The sequence below is a fragment of the Chaetodon trifascialis genome, chromosome 7, assembly GCF_039877785.1.
Source record: "Chaetodon trifascialis isolate fChaTrf1 chromosome 7, fChaTrf1.hap1, whole genome shotgun sequence".
Taxonomy (NCBI): domain Eukaryota; kingdom Metazoa; phylum Chordata; class Actinopteri; order Chaetodontiformes; family Chaetodontidae; genus Chaetodon; species Chaetodon trifascialis.
The window spans coordinates 28,579,783-28,588,152 of record NC_092062.1 but is presented as its reverse complement, the minus strand read 5'-3'; positions in this window follow the sequence as shown (position 1 = coordinate 28,588,152).

Here is an 8,370-nt window from a genome sequence, read left to right as displayed (position 1 = left end):
TTTAGTTCTGGTTTCAGGCCTGTTGCATTGTTGTCCTGCATAAACTTTGTGGTCACAGTGTTGCATATTAATATATGATGATGAAGGCTCAGCAGAACATTAATACTATATGAAGCTGTTTCTATCTTTGGTCTGCTGGTCATCTATAATACACAGGATTCAGTCTGTTGAGAGTTCTGATCAAAAACTCTTCATGAAGCATAATGTTTACCTTCACACGATACGTTGAGCTAAATGCTAACTAGGACAATGCTCACATAACAGCTGATCCATAACAGTTAGCATGCTAAGTTACGCTGTTAGCATAATGGCAGTGACACAGTTTTGCAGGAACTTGGTCTTTAACCATTAAAATTTTGGCCTGGCGATGAGTCAGATCACCAAAGTCTCAGGGTTCATCCTCTGGGAACCACAAACATTCGTACAAAATTTAATGAAAATCTGTCTGCTAGTTGATATTTCAGTCTGGACCATAGATCCAAGCTTTAGACTTTAGGCTTTAGAGATCTGTTTGAGATGTAACACTAAATACAACAACAACAGACATTATATTGATGGCTGAAGGAACCTTCCACACGAGCCCTGACCTAAAAGTCCCTGAAATTTGGACAACTTCATCTATAATGTGGGCACGTATTTAACTCTTTAACATCTAAATGAAGCCAAATGAACTGTTTTTATGTTTTGGTGGGTTTATTTAAATGCTTAGCGCGTCATCTTTTCAAGGATTCAGCTGTGTCGTTGTATCTGGATTTCTTTTAGGCAGGTTGTTCTTTTTGAAAATGACCACAATGGCCGAAAAGACGGTGGTTTAATGTACTGATGTGATAATGTATATGTTCATAGTCAAGTACCAGTATTAGAACCACATAGTGCTTGAATCGCGAGGGCCTTTTTTATGAAGATACTTCCCATGAACTCACAGAATGGCTCTGATGGCTGATCATGTGTGTACATTGGTTGTGTGTGAGCGGAGGCAGTCCGGAGCATCACCGCTAATGAACTAGCAACTAATTATAAGTAGGCAGTTTTACAGTTTCTTTTAATGTTCGTTGACCTTTTGAAACCAGCGATTCCCCTCTCGTTCACCGCGGGTTTGACGTTTGCTCTGAACTTCTTTTCCCTTTTAAGGAAATCTGTGTTTAGGTTTTCAGCCGCAGAGAGAATGACCTTCAGCTCAGCATTGCCAAACTTGGAAAAGGACTGGTTGGGGATTCAAGATTGTTTATTGTCATTCTTCAGTACGCTGAGAACAAAATGTTATTAACTCCAGCAGCACAGTGAATGCAGCAGGAAGCCATGGTCACAATGCACTCTGGGCCTTTTCATGGTGATATTCTGCAGAACTCTTAGTCGTTTGTACATGTTGCTTCCCTTTAAACACTTCTGCTTGAGTTAGAGACATTTTATATTGAGCAGAATGTTTTCAGTTCCCCTTCTGCTTCTTAAAGAAATACGTGTGGATATGAAGCTGAAAGGTCGTCAGTTTTACTTTCTATCTCACTGCCTCTTCATCCTGAATTTTTTCCACATGCAGTCATTCAGAGAGGTATTCACGGCCATGCATTCACCTCCAGATGCAGCCTTGTGTCGGGTTTCCCGCAAGCAGAAGGCAAGAACAAGTGTGTGTGTGCTGCGTGGGAGGGCGAGTGGGGTACGGCGGGGGGGTGAGGGCTGAAGAGAGGAGGCGTGGAAGCGTGGGAGGAGGAGACATCAAAGACGAGGGGAAATCGGATCCCCTCATGCAGACAAAGAAGGCCGTGGGGTTCAGAGACAAAAGAAACGCGATCCACCACATGACCGTGAACGCCACGCATGCCTCCCCCGTCTGGCTCCATTCAGCTTTTCACTCATTCAGCTTTATCAGGCCCAGCGCCACCAAAGCACTTGGACCTCACCGATACTGTCCTCTTTGGTTAAAGAAACGTGTTGCGGTGTGAGTGTTTGTTTTTAGTGTTTGAGAGTTATGATATTTTGTGGTTTTATGTTTTTAGTAGAGAGAGAAAGATCATGCAGCAGAAAAGTCACCTGAAAAAGTCCCATCTGCAGACTCGACAAACAGCAGCATGCACGCTGAAACAATAATCAGTCAGACTTCATGTTGATTCTATAATTCTGATGAACATGTGATCCAGCTCACGTTCCCATCTGAGCAGTTTATGTAATTATTGTCTGTGTGAAAGCTCAGAAAGCTCTCAGAGCTCAGCTGATAACTCAGAGTCATTAAGAAAGAGACATTCAAAGATGATTATTTGCCTCTTTTACAAAGATGGTGATTTCTGCTTCCCAAGAATCTGCAACACTGTTGAATGCTCCCTTTAAATTCACACTTTATGACAGTAGAACGGATACAATGCCTGATAAATTGGGCTTAGAACATTGCACTTTTTCTTGCATTGTGATCACGAAGATTGAAAAGTAAAAGTGTTATGACGAGTCCAACCAGGCGATCTTGACTTCAGTAACACTACAAATACTGCAATGTTAAAGTAATCTGTTACAAGTAAACGATTCAAAACTTTACTACTTAAGAACAAAAGTATTAGCATCAAAACGCCCTTTAAGTATCTAAAGTAAAAGTACTCGCGATGCAGAATGGCTCATTGTATTATCAGTGAGTTATGATTCTGATGCATGAATGTTTACTCCAAGTGGATGTTGCAGCTGATAAAGGTGTAGTTCATTTGAATTACTTAAGTAGTTGCTGCTGCAGATTCATCTGTAATAATACAACTTATTTCACTAGTTGATTATATTTTGTGTCAAAAATCTGAATCTGCAAAGTAACTTAAGCTTTAAAACGAATGCAGTGGAGTAAAAATAAAAGTGCCTCTGAACTGTAGTGGAGCAGCAGAAAATGGAAATATTCAGGTACATAACACAGTACATCAAAATGTACTTCAATTCAATTCAATTCAATTCAATTCAATTCAATTCAATTCAATTCAATTCAATTCAATTCAATTCAATATACCTTTATTAGTCCCACAAGGGGAAATTCCAAATTACAGCAGCATCAGTAAGAAAAAATAGACGAGGTAGACAATCAGTAAGTATATACGAGTATAAATAAAAAAAGTGTGATAGAAATAAGTGTCTCTAAATTATAAATTGTGTTTGCAGACTGTTATATACAGGATGTATTGTACAGATTATTGCCCCAGTAAAATTTTGCTCAGGTTCTTGAACAGATAATTTACAAATAAATACTACTACTAATAATAAATACTGTACTGTACTTCAGTACAGTACTTGAGTAAATGTACTTAGTTACTTCTCATCGCTGCAACCTTGTTTGTCTGAAGGCATCATTTTAACTGCTCTGTAAGGTTCATCACATTGATAAATATTTAACTCTATTGTCAATTGACATTAACAATTATTATTATTGTTGTTATTATTAATAATATTAGTTTTCTGGAAGCGGCTGTCAAGAAACATGTAGCTCTTGTTGGTGAAGTCTGCAGCTGCAGTGCGATGAGCAGTTTTCTCTACACATCTGTTCAAGCTGAAAAGGGATTTCCACCTTTTTTTTTTTTGGCATAAAACATCAGAAACCAGCTGATCTGGTAAACATGTTTGTGCTTGTGCCGGTCAGCCGTTAAAGCCACGTCACATGAGTTCTTATATTGGTAGCACTTCCTGCCTGCGTCCAGCTGGTTCCACCAATCTGCAAATTTGACAAGACAGCTGTGAAGTCCGGTCACATGAGCGTTTGACACAGTGAGATTTTGTGATTGAATCAGTTCATTTCAGTGGAATCGCTGCCATCAGTGGTTTGTTCACAGGGTGCGATCAATCCACGCTAACCTTTGCGTTGAGTTCAACTTTGGTGAACTTTGCCACACAAATCTGAGCTGTTGACCAACAACCTTCAGTCTCAACACTGCTGACCTCTGAAGGGACAGTGAGCCGGAGAGTCCAAAATAGAGGAGGCTATCGTTGTAGCTGCAGCATCTGTTTAAGCCTTCTCTGTCTGAGTACAAACAGGCATGGAGTGCAGACAGTCACACAGAAGCTAATGGTACAAAAATGTCTTTAGAATAAACTGTATGAATTTATTGCAGTGTTAGCACAGCAGCTAATGAAGGTAGCTAGGTCTGACAGCTTTCCCCGTCCTTAATAACTCTTAACTGAATGAAATGCAGAGACAACAGAAAGAGCTCTACAAGCTACAGTGGCTGATTCAGCATTAGCATATCCCGGCTAGTTAACGTGTTAGCTGTTACTTCGCTAGCTGCAGTAGTTCATCAACTAACCCCGTGAGCGGTCACATGACACCAGGCCTTTTGCGCTGCCTTTTCCCCATTTCTGTTAATCATTATCTTCATCCCAGTGCTTCCTTTCGAGGTTTATTTGCGCAGAAGGTGCCATTTGATGGTTGTTTTTTTAGCGGACACGAGAGCGAACTTTGCTTTAATGGAGTTCTTTACTGTAAATATCTTAAAATGGATGAACGTGTCAGCACTCTGCAGCTCTTCTGCCGAACAAAGTCTGTTGCTTATTGTTTCACCATGTGACATCATGCACCACAGCGAGCCTTGACACATCACTCAGGCTCCTCAGTCATGCTGCAGAACACATACAGGCAGCGAGAAAGGTGACAAAGCAGAGCATCATCAAGAGCATTCTTTGTCTCAACATGTCTGAGGTGTCCTTCTCATCAGCTGAGTGTGAAACTCCTTGAAACTCCTCACCTTTTGATATCAGGCCCACGCCCTCTCCGCAGGGTCCACTGTTTACAGGTGCTTGAGTAATGCAAGAATTTCTTCCCCATCACCAAATGTCTGGAAGCGTCTGCGTGGAAACAGTCATTGTTTTCAACTTTCCATCCAAAACAACCTGAAGACAAAAGGGTCGCTTAAATACTAAAGCGTGATTTTAAATATTTCAGGTAACGTAAGTTAAGTAAGTTTAATGACCTTTCCACCACGCCAATTAATTAAGTGAGGAGTGTCAGCCTTCAACAGGACGCCGGCTGTCCTCAGCTTGAATTCATGGCATCCCAAAAATGATGGTAACGAAAGCATCCGAAACAAACCTCTCAAACCAGCCCGGCAGCATAATTTCCCGTCTCCACCAGTATGATCAGAATGTCCCACTTTGACCTGTTTGTCTATTTTTTCTATTCTATATCCTCCTGACCCCTCTGTGCTGCTGTTTCCGGTGGTAAAGCTTTCCAGAGCGTTTTCCTGAAAAAGAGGACTGACCCCAGCTTGTTTTGTATCTTGGATCTCTACAGTTACCGCTTGCTGTGAATCATGTCCTGTATCTCCAGCAATCTCCAGATTCAACCCAAACATGGGCGACTCTGAAGCGATGTGTCAGAGATCGCTCACCGCCACGACCTTCAAAACACCAAACGAGGGAATAACCTCACACGAATGGACAAGCGGGATCAGTGGCAAGGAGCAGTGGACCAACATTTACTGAACATCCTGACTCATATTGGTCAAGGCTGCCACTCCACAGAGAGATGTCACTGCTAGGTGTGATCACAGGTGTAGCGCAAGGATGACACGTAAGTCATGGTGATGCTGGGTGTCATCAGATCAGGCAGTAAACTTCAAACCAGGTCACTGCAACTGTGCTGCTCTATTTTATTTATTTTTTTTTTTTTATTTATTTATTTTATTTATGGCTGCAGATCAGCTTTGCATTCAAGAAGTGTTTCTAACAACAGTGGTGAAAGGTCGGTGAGAACATCCAATCAAGCGCCGTGCTTCAACACAGCTCTGACATACTTGCTCTTTGAGTATTTCTACTCAACAAATGCTGTACTTCCGCCAAGTCCCAAAGAAGGTGTGAAAGGTTTGGTTGACTAAGTTTTATGTCCTTGTACCCTATAGTTCGGTACAGACTTATATAGAATTTCCGGGGTGTAAACTGCAGTTATCGGTCTTATATGGGATAATAGAAGTCAATCACTCACAGTGATTTATTACTCTATTACCTCTGGAGGAGGTAGAGTGATAAACGTCAGATGACCTCGACCCACTGCAATGTAAAAACTGTCGTGTCAAAATCCCTCGTATCAAAAGTCAAAAGGCATAATCCTCCAAAAAAGGGTCAATCTGCATAATGAGTGCTTTAGTTTTTCTTGATGATGCTCCTGTGCTTCTTTTCTGTGTACATTTCCATGCACTGCTTTTATGTTTATACATCCTACTTTCACTTAAAGCTGCAGTCATTGATTTGTCTGACCAGTGGGGGGCAGTGCAGCACGCCGTGAACAAAAAGCTCATTGGTGAACGTGTTAGTGGCCGAAGACGAAGACATTAGCGTTCATTTGGAAAGCGGCAGAAGACGCATTAAGACATTCCCAGCAGATGAGTTTGCTGTGGACAGCGGAAAGCAGCATGGAGGAGGAGGAGGAGCTCTGTCCTTCACACTCAACGCCGACTGACCCAATCAGATCAGGAGGGGCGCTCTTGCCTCGCTGTCTTGTCACTGTTGCATCTTGCATGATATATGCAACAAAATCACTGCTGCATGTCGCGTCACGGTAGGAAAGGGGTGAAAAATGAACCTGTCCATCGTGGTTTCATGTTCCACTGCTGAATGGAGCTGATAAATATGACTGCAGTCATTTTACGTAGGAATGAATGCTGATTGTCATCTTTCCCTCTGAAGACAAAAGCCAGATGTTGGTGGGTTTTTATGTCCTGTGAGCTTATATTCACTCTCCTTTTAGCTCAGTTTTCCTCTCCACCATCATATGTAGCATCTAGCTCTGCAGCTGCTAAATGCTCCTCTGTATTCACGAGCGAGTCGACGTTATAGTTGATGCACACTGTCTTTCACGTCACATATAGCCGTTTGATCCGTTGTAAATAGGAGGCTTTCTTGCACTGCAATCATGATGTAAGCACTAGTTCTGCCTCCCCAAGACCTTTGACCTTTGTCATGAACTGTACATGCCAATACTCATATCTTATCATCACCTAGCCTTAAAGTTTAACCTTTGCTGCATAATTATTTTATAGCCGCCTATCCTAAAGCCTGTGACACAGCAGAAACACGCCGCTCTATGAAAACTTCTTTCACATTGAAATGCACACATTTTTATCAGTCTAATTGCAGGTGAGTAAGCAGCACGCCTCCTCATGCAGGTGACAGAGCAGCAGCGCTGCCTGTTGTACATTCAGACTCTTTGTTTTGTGTTTGCTGCCAGACACAACGAGGGCCAACACCTTGTGAGACTCACCGCAGGGAATACAGCGCTCCGACGGGCAGGTTCAGGCCAGTTTTGAGGTTGAATTAGTCTTAGCGCAGTCTGACACAGTGGAATGTTTCTCATGTGGTTTGTTGGATATGCGCTCAGTGTTTGGTGCCAAGCGGCATGAAAACTTCTCCGCTGGGAACATCACAAAGTCAAAGCCAGCCAAGGACAGGGCTCGTGTTTGCGGTCAACACAAGAAAATGTACTCCTGCTGTGATCACGTAGTACTCGTATCACACACACACACACACACACACACACACACACACACACACACACACACACACACACACACACATACACACACACACACACATACGCACACACAAAGGAGAAGCAGCAGAATGGGCTGTATTGTGGGACAAAGGCCTTTTGTCTGGTTCTCTGGAAAATGTCACTCGAAACATGTCGTCTGCTCCCTCTAGTGGTGGAAAGCACACACAATGAACTGAAGAATTCCAGTAATGTATTTCCCCGTTTCAGTGAATGAGGAAGCAGGTACGTCTCACTTTAACGTCCGGTTTCCAGTCTGTGGGTGTCTGTGAGAGGAAGCAAAGAGGACCAGGAGAAGCAGCGATTCGTGGTCATTTATCAGAGAGAGAGCAAAGTGCTGTTGTTGATTTGGTTTCGTCCCCAGAGACTCCTGCGTTTGAATACGAAGGGGGAGCCCCGCAGACTTCCGGCTGAACTGGGAGAACCCCACCTTGCCGCCTCCTCCTCATTCTGATTTCAATTTGCTTGTTTGTTGTGGCCGTAAAACACAAATACAGTATTTCCAAAGTGGGTTTTTGACATTTAAAATATAACAATGTAGCAAAATGTCTCGCTTTGGTCTTTTATTGTGAAGCACTTTGTGACATCTGCTCTACAAAGGTGCTGCAAATAAAGTTTTCCTTAGTATTTCAACAAGTTGTCAGCACTACACTAATATGCAGTACACACAGTACACAATAAAAAAACACATACAGTGCAGTGAAAACCTATTAATTAAAGTAACAAATGAGATGGTTTAAAGGTATAGTTTGACATTTTGGGAGACAAACTTTCTCACTTTCTTACACACAGATGAGCTGTGTGTTAAATGTAAGGCTACAGCTAGCAGTTAGCATAGCTTAGCATAAAGACTATAGAGAGGGGGGAACAGCTAT